Raw genomic sequence first — 26,158 nt, 5'->3', positions numbered from 1 at the left:
TAAGAGTAGGATGAGCTTCAGTGCTTGGTTTTCTGCTTTCCTAAATGAAGTCCAGCCTATATTTTTAGAGAAAGTTCTGTATTTTTCATAACCAGAGCAAGAAGCTGATGGAATCCTTTTGGTACTGTGCATTAGAAGTGAACTGACTTGAGAAGGCCTATACGGCTTATTAATGCTAAAAAGGTGCCATCAAAGGTGAAGACCATAGCTAGGGTCAAGTAGTTAAAATCTTAAACATCCCTAATGACTTCTTTTAAGTCATTGCTATTCCTTACAAAAACAAACTAGCGCTAGATTAAGTGCGGGGCACTCACATTACAAATGATACCCGTCATCTGGATTTCTCATTATGGAGCTTCTGCCAAGTTCAGACTCTTTGCCAAGGATGATTTAACCATTCAGAGTGTCAAACTGACCTTGTACTTGAGGATGGGGGTGGGGAGAAGCTGAATTGCCTAAGCATTGTTTTCTTGAATTCTAAAATATTGAGGAGATGAAGCCATAAGTTCGACGACCTTTCTTCACCAACATAGTTAAAATCTACACCCTACATAATTATACTATTGAAACTGTGTGCGCTGGATATTAAATCAAACAAATACTTTTTAAGAAAGGTTTTAGAGGGGGCGCCTGGGTGGCTCAGTTGGTTAAGCGACTGCCTTCGGCTCAGGTCATGATCCTGGAGCCCCAGGATTGAGTCCCGCATCGGGCTCCCTGCTTGGCGGGGAGTCTGCTTCTCCCTCTGCCCCTCCCCCCTCTCATGTGCTCTCTCTCATTCTCTCTCTCTGAAATAAATAAATAAAATCTTAAAAAAAAAAAAAAAAGAAAGGTTTTAGAGGACAGTGGGAAAAAAACAGAGATAAATGGATTAAACCCCAGAGTTGGCAAAATTAAATACGATGATTGCTTAACTGTAGGTGTCTGCTTATGTGTGTGTATGCTTTTTGTTTTTTTTTTTTAACTCTGAAAATATTAGGCTTCAGTGGTAGGCTTGCAGAATGGGAATGAAAGAATGTCTGAGCTTTGAGTCTACAATTTTGAATGCATTCAAAAATAAGGTCGTAAGTCCTCTTCAACATTAGTAAGCACTAATAATTAGTTTTAAATGCTTCTTTGTCACTCTGCTATTAGACTGGTAGATATCATTGCTGTAGAGCTAATGGAACAAAACTGCCTCATTATTAAAGTAATTAGAAGTGTTACCTAATGAGGGTTGTCATCTTTAGGCTGAATAGAATGCATGTCCTGGTTAAGGTTAAAGTGTTCTTAAAATATTCTTGAAGTAGTCTGTTATTTATAGTGTCTAGATAATGCTTCTGTGGGGAAGGGAGTAAGTCTTGCTAAGTTCTACAACACACACACTGAAGTGGGCTTTCTCAAACCACAGAGGGTGGCCTAGAGTAAAGCTGCTCTCAGTGAGGACACAAAGATGGTTAAGTGAAATTCACAAGAATCTCCCTCTTACCCGAACTGTTTTAGGCCTGGCATGTGTTGATAAGGAATTATAAACCTGCTTTTGAGGTCCCAGCTTGTCGAATTACACATGATGATGGTTTCCCCACCGTTTCTGGCTTCCCTTTCAGCCCACCAAAGTCCCAGAGAGAACTTTGGGACAATTTTATCAGTAATAGCGCATCTCCTTTTCATGACCGTCTACCAGATGCCAGGAACTGTTTTGCACATTATCAAATTTATTATCACGCAAATGTTATGAGCAAGGTTTTAACCCATTTACCAATTAGGACGGAAAGAAAATTTAAGTAGAGTAACTGTCCCACTGTCCCTTATCCACGGTTTCAGTTACTTGAGGTCAGTAGTCCGAATATATTAAATGGAAAATTCCAGAGATAAACAATACATTGGCTTTAAATTGCCTGCTCTTCTGAGTGGTGTGATGAAACCTTACGTAATCCCACTGTCCCTTCCAGGATGTGAATCATCCCTCTGTCCAGTGTATCCTCATACTATAGGCTGTTTACCCAGTAGTCACTTAGTAGCCGTCTTGGGGTTATCAGATTGGTTGTTACACTATTACAGTGGTTGTATTCAAGTAACCTTAATTTGACTTAATTATGGCCTTGAAGTGCAAAAGTAGTCATGCTGGCAATTAGAAGATGCTCAAGAGAAGCCCATAAAGTGCTTGACTTAACTAAGGAAAGAAAAAATATTGTATGTTGAGGTTGCTGAGATCTATGGTAACATTTATTGCAGTATATTATTATAATTGTTCTATTTTGCTATTAGTTAGTGTTACTCTTACTGTACCTAATTTATAAATTAGACTTTCTCATAGGTATGTATGTATGTATAGGACAAAGCACTGTATATATAGGGTTTGGTCCTATCTGAAGTCTTTGGATCCACTGGGGGTCTTGGAACATGTTCCCTTCGGATAAGGGGAGGTTGCTGTCTATGGCTTAAGACTGCACAACTACTATTCAGCGGAAGTGAGGTTTAAATTGGGCCTGCTTCCCTCCAAAGCCCAGTTTTCTACTGCAGCCTACCGTCCATGCTTGCCCACGCTTGTCCCCATCAGTTACGCTAGCAACATAGATAGTTACTTCCTTCACAGTGTCTTATTTATTTACTTTTGTGGTTATGAATTTAGAAGAGGCTGTAGAATCTTTGATTCAAGTTTTTTTCATTTGCTTTTAAATGAAAGCTAATTTGGAAGAACAGCTTGAATGGAGCCTTGCTCAGAAGCTGCTCTGTGAGCCTCTCATTCCAGGAACCACCAGTAAACTTGACATTCATTCATTCATTCATTCATTCATTCATAAGTTGCCTGCTAAGAAAGAGGTTTGAGAACCCAGTTAAAAGCAGTCAGTGCTAGGTCACTACTGCATGCTTTTATTTACCAGACCAATTAATTGCCCTTAGATTCTAAAGGTGATTTTCAAGTGGTCTTGAGAAGGTTAAAAAGTAATTAGCTATGCTGTTTTTTTGAATAATCAGGAAGTTTCAATATCTGGATAGGACTTGAGAAGTTCAAGACGTGCACAGCCTCTGAGCCTTTCAGTTTGTGCCTTTTTCTTTTTATTCTTAATCTACTTGTCCCAACACCTCTTTGTTTATTTTGGTGCTGAATAAATTTGCAACTCATTGTTTATATTGTTAAGAGTGGTTGAACTATCTTCCCCTAGTTGAAGGACACAACTCTGCTAGGGGCAAAACTGTAAAAAAGTAAAGTTTATCCTTGGCACCTTTGTAATCTGCCTCACCTCTAGCTCCCAGTCTCAGCCTTTTAATTGTTTTCTATTTCCTGTGCCCAGTGGTGTCCTATTTCCCCCTCTCCTGTCCAGGATAAAATATTTAATACACTCATTCATACTCAAAGATCCTAAATTAATAATATACTTCCTAGTAGTTTGGTTTTCCTTCTGATTTACCAGAAAAACCTAGGGAGAGGATCAGTAATTGTTTCAAAGATACAAAGGACTAACTGTAGTGAGCAAAAGCTGTAAATGTTGTGTTTGTGTGTTTAAATCACCCCCCCCCCCCCCCCCGCTTTTGGGAAGACATGCTTCTCCCACTCAATGCCAGGGATGGGCAAGTGGCAAAATGGGCTAATTCTGGGGACTTCATCTTCCCGGCAATAGCGACTAGCTCAGATCCTTCTGTGCTTGAGATATTAAGCCAAAAGTCCCTTATTGGAATCAGCATAAGATAGAGGGAGAAAATTGTTCTTTCTGTTGGGATTGCTAAAACAGATATGTGTACAAATGAAGTGCCTGGGAAATCATTTTTGGACCCATGGAAGAGGCTCCTATGCAGTGGGAAGGAAGAAAGTCAGCCCACAGAAAGGAGAACCAAGACGTGGAGAGACAGCTCTGCCATTTTGAGTCCTTTTAAGCCAATCTAGCTGTACTTGAAATTAGATTCACGTGTACCACTCAAACGGTGTGTTTGTGCATATTGTATGTGTATGTTATTCACACCATCCCTCCCTTACGTGGAACCACACTTTTCCTACTCAATAGCAGGGATGGGTATATGAATCAGGATGGCTAGGCTTTCCAGTTATGGTGAGTTGCAAACCACTAATTTCCATTCCACTTTTGGGGGGATAGGGATTGGGTCTTGAGCTAGTTTGATTCAAGTTTTTTGGTATTTGGAATTGAAAGGATCCTGACTGATACATTTTTGAGGGAAACATTTCTGGGTGGACAATGTTCCTGTTGCCTCTCTTACCTTAGGAATGTTGATTTGCTGCTGGCTTGAATAATCATTCTATGCTGACATTGCAATCTGCAGTTCTTTGCTGGTAGACAGCTGGATGTGTTTTTCACCATTTCTTGTTGACATATTCAATATGATTTAATTCGATCTACTTCAGTTTAGTTCACTTTAATGAATGTGGACTAGGTGCTCCATGAGGTCCTTTTCTAGAAAGTAAGCAGTAAACCGTTTGGATGTCATATTAAAGTGCAACGGTTCTTCCACTTAGGGGGGTTTGGAAAGTATGAGCTCCATTTCAGATTTTGTATAGCAATCTACTACACATCTTTTAGGTCCATCTGTTGAGCATTGATAAAAATCAATGACTTACCACTGTTTTGACCTTTGATACAACTCTGAGGTCTTTAGTAAGTAGCAGATGGGATTGGTGATTACAAGCTGATACTTGAGAAATTCACTGAAAGAAAAAAGGTCATTAACATTGATATTTCTAGTCCTGGGTGGTCATATGACTTTTTCAACATTATTGCCAACACTCCAATTAATGAAAGACTATACAAACATGAAAGTACGAATGCTCTGGTTCTTGTTTTGAATTTCTATTTATTCTGAGTGATTGTGACTGTGTATTTATTTATATGTGTGCATGTAAACTCACACAATTCTTTATACAGAATCTATAAATAGTTATATTAACCATCCAAGTTAGATATCACACGGATTCCAGTGGAAGAAAAGATCACACTGGTGGGGCTGTTATAACTTTCCTATTACTACTCACTTGCTCTTTTATTTTCTCACATGATTTTGTTGGTATTTGGAATTGAAAGGATCCTGACACATCAACGTTGACATTGAGTGTGACTAAGTCTTTGCCTTGAGGACCTTCCATTCTCTTAGTCACTGACTTTTACTTTCCATCCAGGAGCTGGGGTCCTCCTGGCTCACGGTGCAGTGAGGGGTCCTGGAAGAGAGACCCCAGTCATGACAGTAGTCCTTCCCTGTGGTTGCTGCTGCTGTGCTAGGCGCCAAAACCATGTCTGAGCTTATCAGCTGAGGACTTCCTCAAACTCGCTTTTATGAGGCTCAGTCTTACATTGGCTCAAACCATACAAAATCAGTCAGTGGACAGTGAAAAACGTAGGCAATCAGCTGGAACTTTTTTGTAAAGATTAGTAAATAATCAGTTTGGGTGCTTGTTTTTTCAACTTAATTGCGTTGGGTTGAAGCTATATCTTATACAGCAAAACCCAGCATGCCTTCTTTGGTTGACTTGACAGGTCAAGAAAGTCCTATGGAAAAAAAAAGTCTGAATTCTGTGTATTGATTCAAATTAAAATCACTGCTTCATTCTTTTGGTGACTGATTAGAGTTGAATCTTAATTTTTATGTCATGAGATAAAGTCTTCAATGATAAGAATTATTTTAGTAGTTAAGAGCCTTTAACAAGAGAAAATAGGGTCTTTTGTCATTAGCTTAAAGATTGAGTTTCTTCCTTTTTTTTTTTTTAAGGTTTCATTTATTTATTTGAGAGAGACAGAGCACGAGAGAGAGCATGAAGGAGAGCACGAGCAGGGACAGTGGGAGAAGGAGAAGCAGACTCCCCTGCCGAGCAGGGAGCCTGACGCAGGACTCAATCCCAGGACCTTGGGATCATGGCCTGAGCCGAAGGCAGGTGCTTCTCGGACTGAGCCACCCAGGCACCTGAAGACTGAGTTTCTTAATCAGTTGTATAGTAGACTGTGACAATACATGTCAATTATACTGATTATTTTGATGATAATTATTTGCATATTTATGAGAAAAAACCCCAGGAATTAGCTTAGTTAAAAACCAACTATTTTCTTTTCTCAAAATGACATCACTTAAATTGTAACTTCTCTTTTTTAAAAAAATTGTAACTTTTCGGGGCGCCTGGGTGGCTCAGTCGTTAAGCATCTGCCTTCGGCTCAGGTCATGATCCCAGGGTCCCGGGATCCAGCTCCACATCAGGCTCCCTGCTGGGTGGGAAGCCTGCTCCTCCCTCTCCCACTCCCCCTGCTTGTGTTCCCTCTCTTGCTGTGTCTCTCTCTGTCAAATAAATAAATAAAATCTTAAAAAAAAAATTGTAACTTTTCAATGAGTTATTTTGACTTTACAAATGTATAGGTTTATGTATAGAAATCTGTCTCTTTAAATGATTAGATCAAGTTGATTGGGGATCACCCATTATGATACTTGAAAAAAGTAATTGGTGATTATGATTCTAATACCAATTCCATTGTGTGTGTGTTTTTCCATACCACTAAGCAAATCTCCAGTATCAGTTGGGTGTCCTACAACTCAATGAAATTCTGACACTATATACCTGGAGATAGCATCAGATCTCATAGGTTAGGGGCTCAGTCTACAGGGCTGCCCCCACTGTTAGATGTCAATTATCTGACCCATCAGCTATAGATCAGAGGTTCCCATGACCCCTCCTTGGTTTTGATTAATTTGGTAGAACTTTCACAGAACCTAGAGAAATTTTCCTTTAAATAATTATGTTGTTTTTTGTGTTTTTTGGTTTTTGGTTTTTTTTCATACATTACAATTTTATTTTTGTGTACACATTTGTTTAACAGTCACTGAATTTCTAGGCCAGGTTCAGGTAACTGAAGGGCCTTTATAATTAGCTTATATTGTCTAGATCCAAGGTATGCTGCAAACATAGTCTGGAGCAAAATGGGAAATGACATCTTTCTAAAGACAGGCTTAGAAATTCTAGTCCAGTAAGTTAAGATGTTTCCTTTCTTTGGTAGCAGGGCTGACTCATATCTGGCTGTGAGGCCGCCATTCACAGGTATAGCCAAGATAACAGGGTGCAGACCACCAGAAACGAGACCAACCAATCCACCCCATGTTATTGTACAGGTTTCACAATTCAAATCACCCGTATTCAAAGGTAAACTTATAAAACCTTTGTAAGATATGTGCACAGTCAAAAATGGGATCACTGCCATTGGTAAACCAGCGTCACATTTAGGATGCATCGAAAAAGACTATTTACTATTAGACCACAGAGACCAGCATTAAGTCCAACATATGCTGATCCATGTTCAAACGGATTCCTTTCTGCTTCTGGGAGTTGGTTAATTTTTTCTGGTTATGATATTGAAAATTAAGTCTTCCTTGACAGTATCATTTGGTTCATGATTTTCCATCTTGAGCCTTAAAATATTTTTCAATAATAGATACCTTTTTTTCCGGGATGCGAGTAACTTATGCTCTCCTCACAGCAGGTGGTGCCTCCACCCGGCCTCGGCGACCACGACGGGGCTCACTCCAACCTTTGCTCAACCTACCCTGAGTGCAGCCATCTTTGGCTCACGTTTTTTTTTTTTTTAAGAGAGAGAGAGAGCACGGGGGGTGAGGGGTAGAGGGAGACGGAGAGAGAGAATCTCAAGCAGACTCCCCACTCAGCATGGAGCCGGACTCAGAGCTCAATCTAACCACCCTGAGATCATGACCTGAGCTGAAACCAACAGTCGGATGCTCAACTGACTGAACCACCCAAGCGCCCCAGGACTTAGAGAAAATTTTACCTACTGGTTTTATCATTGGTTTCTTATAATAGGATATAACTCAAGATAGCCATATGCATGAGTTGTATAGGACAAGTTGTGTGGGAAGGGGTGCAGAGCTTCCATGCTTCACTCTTTCAATACCACCACATGTTCATCAACCAGAGGCTCTCTGGGTCCCTGGCCTTTTGGGTTTTTAGGTAGGTCTCATTACTTAGGCTTGGCCATGGGTGAATGAACTCGATCTCCAGCCCTCTGCCCACCAGGGAGCTTAGTGGGGAGACTGAAAATTCCAGTCTTCCAAACACATGGCTGGCACCACTGGCAACCAGCCCCCATGCTTAGGTACTTTCCAAAAGTCATCTCATTAACATAACAAAAGACACCTTTGTGGTTCTCATCACAGGAAATTCCAAGGTTTTAGAAGTTTCGTGCCTGGAATGAGAACAAAGACCAAATAGACATTTCTTATTTTAAGTCATGATATCAAGATAGTGTATCCAATAAATGAATCATGGAATGATGTAAAATGCAATGTAACAGTTCAATGGATATAAAGGTATAAAAACTGTGAAATATGGTTCTTGACCCTGAAGAATTTATAATCTACTTGAGGAGGATTTGTGGACACCCATGTACACACACAAGATAGACTTTGGATGATAAATAAATGTTGTAGTGAGAAGTGTAGAGAACTATGAAATAATCCCAGAGGGCTAAAATGACCAGGGACTAGAGATGGGGCTTTTAGGATGAAATATTCATGTAATTGAAGAGGGAGAAGAAAATCCTATGGGGGGAAAGATCATAAAATGAGTTCTTACTCCTCTCACAGAGGAATAATATAGCAGTATTAGCAAAGTAAAGAAAGAAGGAAAAGATTTTAATGAAAGGTCAGAGAAGTGGCCTAACATCTTCAATTGAATCTATGTTATTTATAATTTTTTTCTATCCACATACTAGCTCAGTGTTTCTCACTAACTAAATTAACAAGCTATTTGATTAAATCAAAAGGTCAGGGGGTACTCTGAATATCTATAGGTGTATAATAAATCATCCCAAAACTTAGTGGTATAAAACAGCAATATATATTTATAATCTCTGATGGTTTCTGTGGGCCAGGAATTTGGGAAGGGCTTGATTGGGTGGTTCTGGCTCTGGGTCTCTTATGTGATTGCAGGCAGATGTTAGCTAGGGCTGGAAGAGCAGGACAGAGGGAGGCTACAGAAGCTGGAGGGTGGCCAGGCTCCTCTTCTGGATTCTCAGAGCCGCTCCATGTGGTCTGCCCACACAGGTGAGTTTGGGCTGCCTCACAACATGGTAGCCCCGGGACAGCCAGACTCTAAACATGGCTGCTGGAAGAGGAGAATTCTAACAAATCCAAAGCATCATTGCCCATCCTCTACAGTCCAGCCCTGCAGGTCACAGAGCATCACGGCCACCATATAATCACACTGCATCCAGTTTCAAGAGGAGGGAGCATAGACTCCATCTCTTCAGATCAAAGCTCGGTTGCGAGAAATGGTTATGGAATAGAAGATACTGTTTTGCCCATTTTAGAAACTATAATCTACTATGATAGATCATTTGAGGCATTTTGTTTGATTAAGCACTGTCCTCCAGGAGCAAGAAATTAGTAGAAAAACCTCAAACATGTGATACTTGTGTTAGTTGGCTGAAATGTATAGATAATATGCATTCAAAAGAGTAGATAGCGCTCATATATATATATATACACTAGTGATCCAAATAACCCATCTCCCATCCCTAATTCATGGCTACTGGTCCATAAAAATAATAAAACCTTTGGAGATTGGCCCTATTGATAATAGAAATGAAAAGTCGTCTTTAATACACCTCACAGGGTTTTAACATTTCATTTTCTTATTTATCCTTCATTTGAATCAAAGCCCAACCTGGTAGTGTTTCACAGCAATTTCCTTTAGGCTGGATTGATGTTTTTTGCTAATGAGACTGAGCAATCAAAACCATAATCTGCATTCCTGAGACTTGGCCTCATGCATTTTAAAACATAGCTAAGGGTTAAATAGACTTCTGAAACAAAATAGTCTTTTTGTTATTGTTGTTGTTATTATTATTTTAAACATGAAGCTTCATGTTCCAAAAATATTTATGTCCTTTCATAAGAAAGGGCACTCCTCCTTGACGTTCTCAAACATGAGCCAGAAAAGACATTACTGAACACCATCCTTTCACCTAAATGGGGAATAGGGTTTCTCTTCATTTGCTGGTGCTTTTTGTTTTTCAAGAGAAACATTATCTTGTCTCTGCTTTGGGCTTCTTTGCCTTGTCTTCCATTCTTTCAGGATGAAATAACAGAGAAACATCAGCTACAAATGCATGTGGTTAACCAGCATTCACCCCAGTTTTTCACTTAGGACTGACTCAGATTACTCCTCCCCATGCTTCCCAGCTGTCTAAAATTATCATAAAGGTAAAACTTGGGTTTGTGCACTTTCCCTTCGTGCCCTTCCCCCCCGCCCCCAGTGGGGTCCTACTTCATGCGGGATCATTAGTGTTTTAACAAGGGGGCAGTCCATATAATACGAACTATTGTTTAAACAAGACAAATCAAAGACCTTCATAGAAGGTCCATGGCACGGTGTTTGCCTGTTACAAATATCCCCTGTGTATAACAAGATTATAATTAAGTCCTTGGGGTTAATATCCCAAATCTAGATGCCATCCCTAGAGTTATGATTTGGAATGAGAGCTGCTTGATTTGACATCAAGAATAAAGAACTAAAAACACAATTTTCTAAGAAGTACTTTTTTTTTTTTAAACAGTCAGCATTTCCAATCATCAGGTTAGACAAGATTGTTACAAGCTTACTATTCAACTAGTAATACCTTTAAGTATTTCTCCTTATGTCTAGTTGCTATTAGGGTTATGACTAGCAGAGAGTAAGCAAGGAGAAGTTTTGTTTAGTTCATAAAAAGTTAATGATATGACACCTTCATTTCTGGATATTAAAAAAAGCACCAGAGCTCTTGAGAATTTCACTTCAGTTTCTACTTTCCAGATCCAGACATAAATTGATATCCTCAATAAGGATTAAATAAAATGTCATGGAGACCTCAATGTAAAATTTAAAATTATACAACTTGTAGAAAAAAAACATAAAAAAAAATCTTTGGGGTCTAGTGTTAAGTGAAGAGTTTTTAGACTTGACCAAAAGCATGATCCCGAAAAATTGATAAATTTGACCTCATCAAAATTAAAAATTAAAAACTTTAGCTCTGCAGAAGACCCTGTGAGGAGGATGTAAAAAGCAAACTACACATTTGGGGGAAAACCTTTGCAAACCAAATATCCAACAAAGGCCTATATCTGGAATATGTAAAGAATGCTCAAAACTCAGTAATAACATGAACATTCAATTGGAGAGTGAGCAAAAGACATGAATAGACATTTCACAAAAAAGGACACACAGGTAGAAAATAAACACATGGAAAGATATTCAGCATCATTACCTATCAGGGAAATGAAGATTAAAACCATGAGATATCACTACCTACGATGGTTAAAATAAAAGTAGTGACCACACCAAATGCTGGTGCGAATGCACGAGTGGATTGCTCACACATTGCTGATGGGAATGAAAATAGTTTGGCAATTTCTTTAAAAACTCAGCATGCACTTACCATACAGTTCAGCCATTACAGCTTTGGGCATTTATCCTAGAGAAATGAACACTAATGTTAACACAAAAAGCTGTACATGAACGTTCATAGAAGCTCTATTGGTAGTAGCCCCAGAATGGAAACAACCCAAACTCCTTCACAGGTAAATAGTTATGTTACGATACATTCATATCAGGAATGCTATGTAGCAATAAAATTATTAATACAGGCAGAAACTGGGATCCATCCTAAGGGAACTAGGCTGAGTTTGAAAAGCCGAGCTCAAAATGTTACATTGTACGGCCCCATTTACACAGCATTCCTGAAATAATGAAAATTATAGAGATAGAAAAGAGATTAATGGTTGGCAGAGGTTAAGAATGGGAGAGGGGTCTGGAGGTGGCTGGAAAGCGTTAAGAGGAGGGATCTCTGGAGATAGAACAGTACTGTATCTTGATTTGTGGTGATGGTTACATGAATCTACACATGGGATAAAATTGCTCAGAATAAATAGATACACAGCTATTGTGCACTCACACCCACAAATGAGTGCTTGAGTGAATATAAAACCTGCAAAACTTCAGGAAGCTCTCTAGATTTTGTCCTTGTCATTTTGGTTGTGGTTGTGATATTGCACTAATTTTGTAAGCAGTCACCATTGAGGGAAACTAGGTGAAAAGTACATGAGAACTCCCTGTAAAATGTTCCTGCAACTCTCCGTGAATATATAATTATTTAAAAATGAGAAGTTAAAAAAAAGTAGTCCTCTGTTGGACTCAATTTAAGCTTTTTTTTTTTTTTTTTTAAAGATTTTATTTATTTGACAGAGAGACACAGCGAGAGAGGGAACACAAGCAGGGGGAGTGAGAGAGGGAGAAGCAGACTTCCAGTGAAGGAGGGAGCCTGATGCGGGGCTGGATCCCAAGACTCTGGGATCATGACCCGAGCCGAAGGCAGACGCTCAACGACTGAGCCACCCAGGCGCCCCCTGAATTTAAGTTCTAACCCTGTATTGCTAATAAGGATATATTTATTTCTGTTAAGAGCAAGGAATAGAAGCAATCAGCACCAAAACAATATATATAAGAACCCAAGAATATGGATAGGGCTATTGTTGAAATGTATTGGATATTCATTTAGAAATTCATGTACAATACACGTGTTTGCTAAGTATTATGTTTGCTTATCTTTTATGAATACAATTATATGAGAGTGAGAGGGAGAGCAGAGGTAAATGTTACCAAAACACATGGCAAAGCCAGACAACCTGGGCTCAAAGTCCTACTGGCTCAGTTGTTACTGAGTAGCAATTTCTTCTAGACCTGAGCCCAGAGAGGACAGTAAGAACAACTGCAAGAATGCAGCAACTGCAAGTATGCAAACAACAATAAATCTGTTTCCCCAGTTTTAATCCCCAGTTTTAAAAAGGTTTCCATTTTGTATTATTCATGTTGAAATTCACTTAGACCTCAAATCAGATGTTTTTTTGGAGAAAGGAAAGCTTGGGCAGAACATGTTTCGAATGCTATATTCTCCTACTCTTCAATATAAATAGCAAATTTGAAGTCTTTCTATGTCTTTTCAGCAAAGATAATATAGATCTTTGTGTATATATATTTAATTTATATTTTATGTACAAATTTACATTTATTTATTTATTTATATTTTATTTTATATATATAAATTTTAGATGGTTCCAAAGAAAATAACATGCCTTATCAAGAACCTTCATAAAATGTGCTGAAGTTGTATAATTTATTTTTTGGAAATCAAAGTGATTTTAATTAAAAAAAATTTAGTTTAATTAAACTAAAAATAGGTTTTAATTAAACCCTATGCATTCTAGCAATAGGGGACTTCTTTAAAACTTATGGATCATCCACACAAAGAGTATTATACTATGAGCTGGATATGTCATACTTCAATATATTACTATGGGGGATCTCTTAAGAAATACTGTTAAGTAAAATATGCAGAATAGAGAAAAATATGTAAAGTATACACCATTTAGTAAAAATGGAGGCAAGCAAAAATATGTGTATATATTTTCTTACATTTAAAAAAAGCAAAGGAAAACATACACATTTTCAAAAGGATTACTGAAGGGAGGTAGAGAATAAGGTAAAGTCCTAGGGACAGAAACTCACCTTTCAGTCTAGCTTACTTTGTAGATCTGACACTGAAACCATATACATATTTCATATAATTTTAAAATAAAATTTAAAAAAAGCAACCCCTAAAAATGGAAAGGAAAAGGAAACATATGAACCTAAGTATGCACAGAACTGGTGACATAACCAATAGAGAAGAGCTCTCTAAATGACTTTAAAGCAAAGTTGTTTTACTGTACATTCCAAGTAGGATATAGTTTGAAGACAAGTAGAGCTGCAAAAAATTTAAACATTTTTCATATTTTTGAACCATCATATTTTTGATCTTAGTATTAGCATTATTATGAGCAATGATTAGATATTTGATATTAAAGAATTATTAGTTTTTTAAGATGTGATCATGAATATGTTGGAAAAGAGTCATTATTTTCTCGAGAGACTTGGTAAGACATTTAGAAATAACATGATGTTTATTTGTTTCAGAATCATCCAAGGGTAGGGAAGTGGGTGAAATGTATCAGAAAGGTGACCATGATTTGGTAATTACTGAAGCTGGCTGATGCCTACATGAGATTCATCATTTTATCCCCTCTACTTTTGCATAAAGTTGCAAATTTTCAAATTAAAAGTTTCAAATTAAAACTATCAATCAAATCAGAGTTGAAAAATTGTAAACAAAAGAAGATATATTGCTTCCTTCACTACTACAGAAGATGGTCTCCATAGAAATTCATTGTTGGTAAGCCCAACATAAGTTCCAAAAAATTGCAAAAGCAAGTGCTTTGCTCTAATACTCTCCATCAGGGTTCATTATTTTACTTTATTTCAGACTCTAAGGGTACAGAAGTTTAGTATAAGCTTTTTGAAAATCATCTTCAAGTGTATAAATTTAAGAAAAGCAAATTATTTATTTTCTTGGGCATGGATGGAAATCTGGATCCTTAGCAAGCTTTATGTGTGAGAGAAACAATCATGACTTGGCCATTAGAAGGCCTGGGTTTCAGTGCTGGCTCTAATTTTCCTGACCTTTATATATTTAACTGTAAAATGAGAGACTATACCTATTTCACAATGCATTTGTAAGGCTTAAATGAAAGAAAAAAATACTTAAGTGCTAAAGATGGAGGCTGGAAATTGTAAATGCTCAATAAATGTTAGATATAATATATGCTTTGTTTTTCCTTTTCCAAAGGAATAGTAACCACTGCATATGGTTGTTATCAGCTTCAAGTGAAATAATAATGTATGTAAAAATGGTTATTAGTTATTATTAGGTCCATGTTACCACTAGGTCACAGGGTGATGAGACTACCACTCAGTAGACTGCTTATCTCATATCAGATTTCTGAGAAGCATGGGGTTCAGAATTTAATGGACTTCTAGAGACCTAAGTAGGTTGACATTACCTATAGAAGCATACTTACCTGGGTGAGACTGTGCTGACTTGTTGGCACTCAGAGTGTGTTTTTCAGAGTGGGTCTACCCTTGATTATGTCCGACTTTCAGAAGGGAATTGCTGACACTTGAAAAAACTGCTCACTGAGGTAAGTTCTTGATGGATGGAACATGTGAAAACCAGGCTCTGATGATTTTTTGTTACCAAAGCTAAGAAGGATGAACCTTTCCTGAAATTTGTGGCGACTTTTAGATTCTCAACTCTTGTTTTCAACGTACCTACCAATTTACTAAAAAGCTATCTCATCCCAAAGAAATAAATCTTATATTCCCTGATGCTGAATACCAAGCTACAGTTCCTAAGAGAAGGGAAGTAAAAACAAACAAACAAACAAACAAAAAAACAATCCCCTACTAATGTTTTTAGCATGCGCCAAGATGTTTCAACTTAAGGAGGAAGATTTGAAGAACTGATTTTCCATTTTGTAAATTCCTCTCATTTTGTTTCATCCACGCTCATCACCTGATTGGTTAGAGAACTGGAACATGTTGGTGAGTAAAACAATGCAAGTGCTTAGCTAACTTACTACAATTACTCCTGGTGTGAGAAATTGATAGTCCTAAGAAGGGAAGTGGTGTGGTCACCAGTTCAACTATTTCCAAGCATATTGAGAGAGTTATCTATAAAAAGACTCATTTTCTCCAGATTGTAATTTGTTTTTCAGGTATGGAGATAGCCAAAACATTTTTTACTAGTTATTCACTGCATTCGCAATTCATTACAATTCACACACAATTCATTACAATTGTGTTTGTTTTGCCTAATGACTTGTCCATTGTGTTATTTCCAAGCCAGTAAGAAGCAATGAGACTCACAGGGAGAATATGCCACACAAACCCACAAAACTCAATAAAAACCACAGGTCAGCTAGTGACTCTAGTTATAATTTCTTACCCCTGTCTACATATCCTCCTCTTGGAGGAGTATTATTCATTATCTGCTTAACACAGCCTTCCTGAAACTAGTTCTTTCTTCAGAATAAATATGTTAAACCCTGAGCCTGGAATAAAGATGTTACCTTAATTATCAATGGCCTTCCATGGTCCATTAGACGTCAGTCTTCATCCTGGGGCTTCAACCTCGGATAGGGTTGAGCCAAGACATTTGGGCATCCTCTGGGGCAAGCTGATAATTGGTAGCTCTTAAAATGGATATCCTTTCTTGTATGTTGTTTCTTTTTATTCAACTAGAGTAGGAGTTGGACCAATTTACATGTCACCAGGTGGAATAAAGGACTTGATAATAAGCCTCCCTTTAACTAACTTGTTTGATAAACTGACACTCTTCCTCCTTCTGCTAAGCATGATGACTAATGTCAACAGTAGGCCAAAGCTCACAGCTGGTAGGCTGCTCTCTAGTATACAACCAACCAAGGAGCTCCCACCACTCCCAACCCAATAGTTACCAAGGTTAATTTTGTTTGTTTCCAAACATGATGTTATACAAGTTACACTTGTTATGGTGATTATGCAATTTAGTGAACTTTAATGCAAGCTGATGAAATTCAGTGCAAAAGATTGAGATTATTATTACCATGAAATTCAAATTGAATATTTTAAAAAAACTTGATAAAAACTGGGGGCTAAAATATTTCCAACCAGTTGATGTATGTGAAACAAAGTTTGGGAAAGAAATTTTAAAAAATCTTTTAAAAAATTCATACTCACATTGCTTTGCAATTGTCTTAAATTCTTGTCCCACTTTGAAGAAAGCCAAACTTAAAATTATAACCCATATATTATGAATGTGGTATGTGATTATACAAGAAAGAAGGAACAGGGCAATAGACAATAGATCCATACTCTAATAAAAGCTCAGTCCTAGTTCAAAGACTGGTGCATTTATATTTTTTAGTTAGAATAAAATTCTAAAATAAAATTAAAACAGCTTTTTTTACTTTAATTGCCTTTTTTTTTTTTTGATCGAGAAATGCCAATTGCATCAGATGAGAAGGTTCCTATCTGTGTAGGAGTCATCCATCGAGGGATCATAATTGTATTCTGAGGCCACAAGTTATTTATTTATTTATTAATTTATTTATTTATAAAAGATTTCATTTATTTGAGAGAGAGCAAGGGGGAGGGGCAAAGGTGAGGGTGATCTAGACTCCCCACTAAGCCTGACGCAGGACTCTATCCCAGGACCCTAAAATCATGACTTGAGCCGAAGTCAGGTGCTTAACCAACTGAGCCACCCAGGCACCCCAGTCACAAGTATTTAAATTCTTCTGTCTCATAATCTTTATTTTTTTTCTTGTATTGGTCCTCTGCTTTTCTGGACTCTTCCCCTTAACATATTCATCACCCATATTTCTTACTTAGTTCTAATACCAGATCTGCTCAAATACCTGGGCATTCTGCTATTCTGAATTGGACATGTCACTGCTGCTCTGTCTACCAATCCTGCCCTTCCAATATGCCATCTAATCCAGATTTTTGCCTTACCATTGTAACCTCTGTTTACCACCACCGATAGTCCAGTTCATCTAATCAATGTCATGAAACACATCTCTGCTAGTCCTGGTCTTTCTGCTGATTCTGACATGGAGTTTTAGACCCATGTTTGAATGATCCACCTGAAAATCACAATAAGAAGTTCAGGAAGAAACTTGTTGCCGGACAGTATCTAATTATAATTATAATAGCAGCGTTAATAGAGCACTAGTGTTCCCTCCACCCCAACTGCTCTCAACATTATAAGTGATCGATATAGATTTGTATAATGAACTGTTGAGCAGTTCCTGCATGTCAGGAATCTTATTGACTATGTCTTATTTAATGCATCAGCTTTATGAAGATGGGGTGCCTGGGTGGCTCAGTTGGTTAAGCGACTTCTTTCGGCTCAGGTCATGATCCTGGAGTCCCAGGATAGAGTCCTGCATTGGGCTCCCTGCTCAGCGGGGAATCTGCTTCTCCCTCTGACCCTCCCCTCTCTCATGCTCTCTCGCAAATAAATAAATAAAATCTTTAAAAAAGAAGTTGGTATTATTATTCTGTTTTAAAGGAGAAAGGTCTGAGGCACAGAGTATAGTGGTTTGCTCAGTATTGGATAGCCGCAAGATGATAGTAAGCAACAAAGTGGATTTGAATCCATACCTGTGTGACTACAAAGCCCAGACTTTTAGCCTACAAGAAGGTTCTGATTGCTGCCAGCTTTGTTAAAGCATATGTCCAAAATGTTACAATTTAAAGTGAAGGCTTAAAACAAATTATTCATTTATTTATTCATTCACCCATTTAACACATCTGTTGGGCCCCCATTATTTGCTAGGCACTGTTCTTGATGATTCCAAAGATACAGAGATAGAAACAAAATCAATGCCCATTTAGAACCTGCATTCTAGTGATAAAGGTTATGAACAAATAAATATAAAATAGGCTAATGTCAGATAATGGTAAGTTATTGAAGTATCGTGGTAGAACTTGAAGAACTAAGAATTTGGTGGAAGAAACAAGGCATGAACATATAAACAGTTAAATGATTAAAAGTGTCAAGCAACCTAAATAAAATAAGAGTTGAGGCAAGGCATCAAAGATTAATTTCTATTAAGTATTGTAGAAAACAAATGATGGAAGTGTAGAAGGGGGAAGATTGCTCTGGACTGCAGTGTTTTGGGAAAATTTTGGGGAGAAGACTGAAGAGTAGATAGGATTTGGCTGGTTGGAGGAAGGGCAGTGAAAACAAGTTAATTGTCTCAATGAGACAACTGAAAGTTCATTTTTCTGCTGATAGCTGCTAAACGTGACAGATTTAAAGAGTGTAAGTTTGGCCCTCATGGCTCTTAACACTAAATCTGAAGCCCCGTTCAATTTCATCAACCTGACCTCAAAAACATGAACATAGTGCCTAGAGGTTCATGCATCAATTTCTGAACCTCGACAGATGGATGTGCTTTTAAAAAAAAAAAAAAAAAAACGCAAACAAAACACTGCATTTACCATGCCCTGTAGAGTATGAAAACCTAGCTGACATTCTCATTTACTCATCATCCATCTCCTTTAATATGTCATCCATCATTTGCTTCCATTTCCCTTAAGAGCTTGTGAAAAGTTGGAGTGCAAATGGCCGAGCAGTCAAACGCCTGCCATTATTTCTCTGATGGGAATTCGGGGGTTGGGGGGGAAGGGAAGGGGAGTCAGATTCTTTTGACAACAACGGCTGATGCACAACAGAGTCTTGAGGCAGGCTGAATTAGGAACTTGATTTTGAACTAGTGGAGCACTCCTCTGTTGGGTAGGCATTGAAAGGATGGTTGGAAGTAGGACACAGCTCTGTATCTGTCCAGGGATTGGTGTATTTGGAAATAAGGTGTTGCCAAGCAACCATTCAAAAAAGGAGCCTCTTTGTCCACACTGCCTGGAATTTGAGCTGATGTCCAGAAAAAATGGGGCCAGATCCTTTCACACATTCCCTTGGAATCCTAAAAAGGTAAACTCGAAATTAATCCTGTAGGCCAGCGTGGCTGAAACATATGTAGGGGAAGCGAGAAAGTATGTTTTCAAGTAATTTGAAAAGGAAATGGTAGGTGACTTTTTTTTTAATATCGACAGAAAAGTTGATTATAGAACAATGACATATTTTTAAAAATGCAACCAATAATATATCCTTATTTAACTGTTACTTAACTTCAGCAATGCCTTAGGTGTCAGGGACACATTTAGAGCAAGGGGTGTCAAATTTAATTTCCAGGGCTCAATAATTGCCCATGGAGCCTTGTAACCTGAAGACTCAATTGCCTTCTGAGTAGGCTGTTTTTCCACTTGTACTTTTTTTTAGGGACTTTTTGGGGGCTGGGAGTGGTGGCATGGAGTTGAGGTAAAGATAAAATTCACAAATGTTTGTGAGGTGTGCACTTCAATTATTTAGAAATATTTGAGCTGATCTCATTAAAGGTAATGTATTCTAAAATTTAAAACTTCTCATAATTAAATATTCCAATCACCAAATAAAGAAACTTAAAATTAATTCAATCAGTTTACGTTAAATGCTGTGTTTAATATAAGTCACTGTGCTGCGTGTCAAGGGGGATATGAGTAAAGACATTATATACCTCCTTTGAGAAGAGCCAATCTTACTAATGTCCAAAACAGAGTCTAAGAAAAGAAGGAAAAAAAAAATTTAATATAAAACCTTAGTGGTTGTAATTATACACACTTACTGGTTTCAAAAATTCTACTGATATTCAATGTCAAATCAGATTTTCTAGAGTAGCTCATTTTATGAGAAATTAGATTCTAAGTCAGAGGAAAAATGAAAATGGTAAAATCTCATTTTGTCTCTAGTTGTGCATCCTGTTACTTTCTCATAATATCATCAACACTGGCAGGTTTTCCTCCAGCATTGGAAAAAGTTGTTGCTGCTTGCTGTGTCCAGTAGTACAAGTCAGTTTGTGTTTTGGGGCCTTACTCAGCTCTGCCCTTGAACCTGGGCATGAGGAAGGACTTGTCCTGAAGCATGTATTTTAGACCACCTCCCTAAAAATCACAGAGTTAAAAAATAAATAAATAAAGATATTAAAAATACATAACTGCTTCGGGGCGCCTGGGTGGCTCAGCCGTTTAGTGTCTGCCTTCGGCTCAGGTCATGATCCCAGTGTCCTGGGATCGAGCCCCACATCGGGCTCCTTGCTCGGTGGGAAGCCTGCTTCTCCGTCTCCCACTCCCCCTGCTTGTGTTCCCTCTCTCGCTGTCTCTCTCTCTGTCAAAAAATAAATAAAAATCTTTAAAAAAAAAAAATACATAACTGCTTCTATCCCTTGGGATCCGAAGCTCAGTGCTGGTCCAGTATGATCCATAACCAGGGCTGGCTACATTATTTGCGGGGCCAAGAGTAACGTAAAAATGTTCCTATTTCAAAACGCAGGAAGAAGGGCTGTGAAAGATATGCATGAAGATATTCTTTCCTTCTTCCACCAGTCTCCCTCTCTCTCTTGACTTGCAGTAGTGTTTTCAATTTGCTCCTTAACATTGTTCCAAGCAAGGAAATTTAAAATTTAAAATTATTAGCATGCATCTCACAGTTCATCTTTATATTGTGCAAGGCCGGGTGGAAATGTAAACATTGGAGCATTGAGCTTGTACGCAGAATTACTGCAATTACACAATCTGCATTTCGTGGCACAACCCCTGGAGCTGGCCAGGAAAGCCAAAACACAAGCCAGACTCAGAGAGGTCAGAAGAAGGAAGAGAAGATTCCATCCCCCATATTTCACGCCCCAGGCTTGAAGCCAGCTGAGGGAGCGCTGGTGTGGACATACTGGCTGGGATTGTGCAGGGATGCGAGGGAATCTTGCACAAAGAAGTCTTGTTTCCCAGCGGTGCTGAGTGTCCACAGAATCCACAGGATTTCTTCCCTTCCTGCCCCCAAGTGATGGTTCTGGAGATTTTTCAGAATTAGCGTGGTATTTGCAACCGTTGGGCACTGTAGCTGAGAAACATGTTCACATTATAAACCATTCCTTTTGATCTTAAATTTGTAAGCCATGGGCCTAGATAAAATGTGCATCAAATGACATTCCCGTTCTATTATTATTACTACACAGGCATCTAGATAACACTAAATGCTAGAAATGTGAGTAGACTTTTTATTTAAAAAATTAATGATTTAGTTAATTCAAACCTTTTCAGCTTTACTTAAATATTTTGGTTCAGATTTTAGGTAAACATAATTATACTTTATATTTTGCCTTTTAATTGTCATGGATGACTTTTAATATAATAGGATAACTTTTAAAACATGTATACACCAATAACTTTAACTTTTCTTACATTTAATTTATATTTGTAGATACTTGGTGTATGTTTATATTTTACTTTGTGCTAGAACAATACATATGAAAATAAACATTTTTTGAAAATCTTGTTCATAACAATATAATTAGTGATTTCACTGAAACAAAGGAAAGAATAATACATTTTTATGGGATAAATACATAATACTTTATGTATTGTGTATGTCTTTGCTTTATTACTCATCCAGACATCACCAGCCCATAAACAGGATACCCCTAGGTGCATAATAATAATTAAGTTCTGTTGTCTTTGATGTCTTGCCAACTTTCAGTCATAAAAACCATAGCTTTATTCACATTTAGTTTTTAGCTTTTGTCAATATGAAGGTATAATTTGCAAGGTTCAGGGGATAGAATTTTTTTACTTAAGTCTTTCTTAACTTGATTTGTAACTTCTAAGTGTAGACATATGGTTTACAGGCCTCCAAATGTAGTCCTTACCCTGGGCCTCAAATGTTAGGTGAAGGCCTGTTGTTTTATGAAAATTTGTCTCTTGGTCTATAAATATCCCACTCATAGTAGAGAGTTGGCCCTTGTGAATGGGACCAAGTGAGGAACTAAAGATTCAAATGTCTCCCTTCTCAGGCTCTCTCTGGATATGGACTCTGAGCTTGAGCAGTTGGCAAAATCACTTGCATTGCCTAGGCTGACTTTTCTCTTTGGCCAAACACATACAGTTGAATATCATAAATTAAATGTAAGCATAATGCTATATCATTGTAATGCAAATGCTGACATGAGTAAATGGTTAATAATTGATTAATAAGTTGTTTAATTAAATCCGACATGTTATGGTTTTGTTATCATTTTATGATTTTAGGGTTTGCCTTCATTCATGTAGTCATTCATTCAACACAACTTGGTTGTTGGGCATGGAACTCATGAATATAAATAAGATATTTCATTTTTACTTTCGGCAAGATGCTGATATAGATACTAAAGGGGCCTTCGCTACAAAATAACTAGTCATAACTTGTAATAAATTGCTAGCTTTACAGAAAATAAGAGGACACTTCACCATGTCTTTCCCACTGTCAAGAACTGTTAAGAATCTGAGAGTTTACCCTCCTTCAAACTAATAAGTTGCCTGCCACAGTTTCATGGATGCTGGTAGAAGACATGAGATAGCTGGATCAGAGATAATGGACATTACTACTTACAACACAACAGGCAGTATGAGTTTCGTGTTCTCCTAAGTTCCCTTGTCCTGCAAACCTCATAGCATGGTGGAGAAGCCCAGGCAGATGCTCAGTATATGTAGTGGGTTTATATCATAGCTGAGGAATGCTCGGATTAGGAAAACCCAATCTTTTAAAAAGGCCATTAGCAAACTTGCTCAACTTTTGCCCCGGAGGGAGAAATTATGTTTATTATTCTGGATAAATCTGCTCTCTGCCTTAGATGAAGATAGCATCTATATCTTCCAAGGCTGTTTGCTCTACAAAAATCCTTGAAAAGATGGTTTAGAACAGACCTGTCAATGCCTCTACTCAGGGAACATGAAGAAATGAAACAGACTCATGGATAAACTTCTCCCAACACCCTCCAAAAATAACTTAATAAATAAACAAACCAACAAAAGACAGTTAAAGGTGAGTAATGAGTAGTAAACAAATGTCAAGTGGGCTTACTCTGAGGGCAAATGCCAATATAGGAATACTAAGCTTGGGGCCAGCAGAATGGTAGGAATGTTGAAACATAGAATGTTTTGGACTCCAAAAGAAGTAACATGGTCCCAGGTCAAAAACATCCACTGATTTCCAGCATAAGCAAAGGGTTCTGAACAAGAACAACAAAATGCTCTGAAAACAAAATCATTCTCTGAGTAAGTACTCTTGATTACCATATAAGACCAAATAAATAGCACACGGTTCAGAATCACCAAACACATGAGGAAATAAGCCACCATGAGTGAGAATGACTAGAAACAACAATATATTTAGACCCAAAGAACAACAATATATTTAGATCTAAAGCAATTCAGATATTGAAGATTTCAGATGCAGAATGTAAAATAATTTTGTATAGGTTGCTTAAGGAAATAAAATTTGGACTCACAAAAATTAGCATGAAATAAAAGATTATAATAAAATTATCAGATTAATCCAAATAAGAACCAAATGTGACTTTTAGAAATGAAAAGCGTTGGCACAGGAGACTTCACGGATGGGTTACATGGCAGATTAGGTCAGAGTAAGAGAAAAGTGAGTAAATTAGAGAAGAGATATAAAAAGAATTATATAGAATTAAACTCAGGGGGATGTAGAGATGGAAGCATAAGAAAAATTAAGAGATATGAAAAATGAAGGAGAAGATTGAACATAAATCTAATCAGAGTCCCAAAAGGAGGTAAAAAAAGAGAGATGATTTTAAAGAGACAATGATATAATTTTTTTCTGCCCTGATAAAAGCATTATTTACATATAAAAGAATCATTATTTATAGCAAATGTTGAATAAAAAGATACTCATAAAACGTACATTGTGGTAATGCAGAATACCAAAGATGAAAAGATCTTAAAGCAGCAAGAGAGAAATGTCAGTTTGTCCTGTACAACAGGACAACAGATTTATAAGAATATTGTGAAATAATATCTTTAAAGGTGCTGACACAAAATAATCTTCCACCTAGAATTCTGTACCCAGAAAAACTCTTTGAATGATACGAGTTGGCCTAAACTGTCAGTTTGCTATTATCAGATGCACCTCTTGATTTATGCTTTGAATACATCACATTCATAAGCTAATGTTTTATGTCTTCAATAAGACTATGAGTTTCTAAGACAGGGAAGTATTGTATATTTTTATATCAATAATTAGCATATTTCTCATTGGAGGAGGTCAGTAGAAGTCTTCATGAATCATTGATGGACTAATTGGTATAGCTACTATGATCATCTCCAGATACCAGGGACTATGAGTCTTTATCTTGGGTAAACCACCATTAGATGTTTATGTTAGGTTTTGGTAGCGCTAGACTTAAATGTGTAGTTTGAGGATATCTAGAAGTATTTGCATTAGGGATCTTCAATGTGATAATACAGTCTGTATGTCAACATAACATATAAAATACTGTTTCTCTGGGAGCTTACATTCTAATGGGGGTAGACAGATAAAAAAATAAATACCTAAACAAGGTTATCTCAGGTGGTTATAAATTCAGTGAAGGAAAAAATATCAGAGTATAGTATAGAGTGATTGGAGGTAGGGGTGAGAAGCCATTTTGGGCTCAGTGGTCAAGTAATTCCACTTGAGTATCTATGTGAAAGAGAAAGAGAACACCATGCAAAGTATCTGGGGAAAGCATAGTCTAGGCAGTGTGTCCAGCAAGTACAACAGACTTGAGGTTAGAGTAAATTTACACTTTTCAAGTAACAGAATGTGACTGAGCTTTAGTAAAGAAACGGAAGAGTGTGAGGGAAGATTTAGGTGAGAAAAGCAGAGCCAGATCCTGTAGGTCCTCAGAGACCTTGGAAAGGAGTTTGCATTTCATTTTAAATGCAATGGGAAACCACTGGAGGGCTTTAAATTGGGGTTGTTCACATTTTAAGAAGTCTTTCTTATTGTCGCATGGAGACTTATCTCCTTGTAGTGAAACAAGAGCATAAGAAAGGGCCACATTTTGATGACCTTGGGCTCAGGTGGTGGCCAGCCAGACTGGCTGAATGCAGGGTTTTAAAAACCAGCTGTTGGATTAGAAATCCAATGCGACTCTCCTTAGAACACACATGACTTTGAAGTTTCCAGACTTGTCACCCGGATCTGGTAGGACAATGGCAGCACAGGCCTTTTCCCCTCACTCCTGTGGTCCAGTTACTTTGATCTTCATCATTTCCTAGAACCCACCAAACTTGTTCCTTTGGACCATATACTCTCCTTTTATTCTCACCATTGCCTTTTCATCCTTCAGGTCTTAACATAAATATCACCTCTGATATCTTTCTTAACTACCCTAGATAATGACATAGTCCTCTCCTGCTCTTGTCTATTCCTTCCTATCCTTCCTGTTAATCATCATAATTGGATTTACCCATTTATTTCTTTGTCTCTGTCACTAGGATATAAGCTTCTTAACAGGGACTATGTCTTCCTTGTTCAAAATTACGTTCCCAGCACCCAAGGTGCTCAGTAAATAGGAGTAGGTAGCGCTTTGGGGCACTGAATACATGACAAAGAATATCCTAAGCGCTTTACATATATTAACTCATTCAATCCTCCCAACAATGATAAGAGGTTGAATCTATTATATTTTAGTATATGTGCTGCTGAAGTGAGCACGAAGTTGAATCTATTATAATTCATCTATTGTAGCTGAGGGAATTACAAAGAGTTGAAGGAAGTTGCCCAAGTTCCTCAAGCTAGTGAAGATGTGAATCTGGGCTGTGGATCCAGGCAGTCTCTCTCCTGAGTCTGTGTTCTTGACTGTTAAATTA

General features: G+C 37.7%; 1 long non-coding RNA gene and 1 pseudogene across 1 annotated transcript; both read right to left on the bottom strand.

Moving 5' to 3' along the window:
* Positions 1 to 4,197: 4,197 nt before the first annotated feature.
* Positions 4,198 to 5,619, bottom strand: LOC129045842 (uncharacterized). Its single transcript, XR_008506179.2, has 3 exons — positions 4,961 to 5,619; positions 4,550 to 4,636; positions 4,198 to 4,385 (listed from the first exon to the last, which is right to left on the bottom strand). It is a non-coding gene; the product is annotated as an uncharacterized LOC129045842 (long non-coding RNA).
* A 799-nt stretch (positions 5,620 to 6,418) lies between these two features.
* LOC123845323 (transmembrane protein 126A-like) lies at positions 6,419 to 7,500 on the bottom strand (annotated as a pseudogene).
* Between the last annotated feature and the right edge of the window lie 18,658 nt (positions 7,501 to 26,158).

Source organism: Mirounga angustirostris, unplaced genomic scaffold (assembly GCF_029215605.1).
Source record: "Mirounga angustirostris isolate CCGP_5_RB_7025 unplaced genomic scaffold, mMirAng1.0.hap1 SCAF_6, whole genome shotgun sequence".
Taxonomy (NCBI): Eukaryota; Metazoa; Chordata; class Mammalia; order Carnivora; family Phocidae; genus Mirounga; species Mirounga angustirostris.
This window is presented reverse-complemented; position numbering and strand designations above follow the sequence as displayed.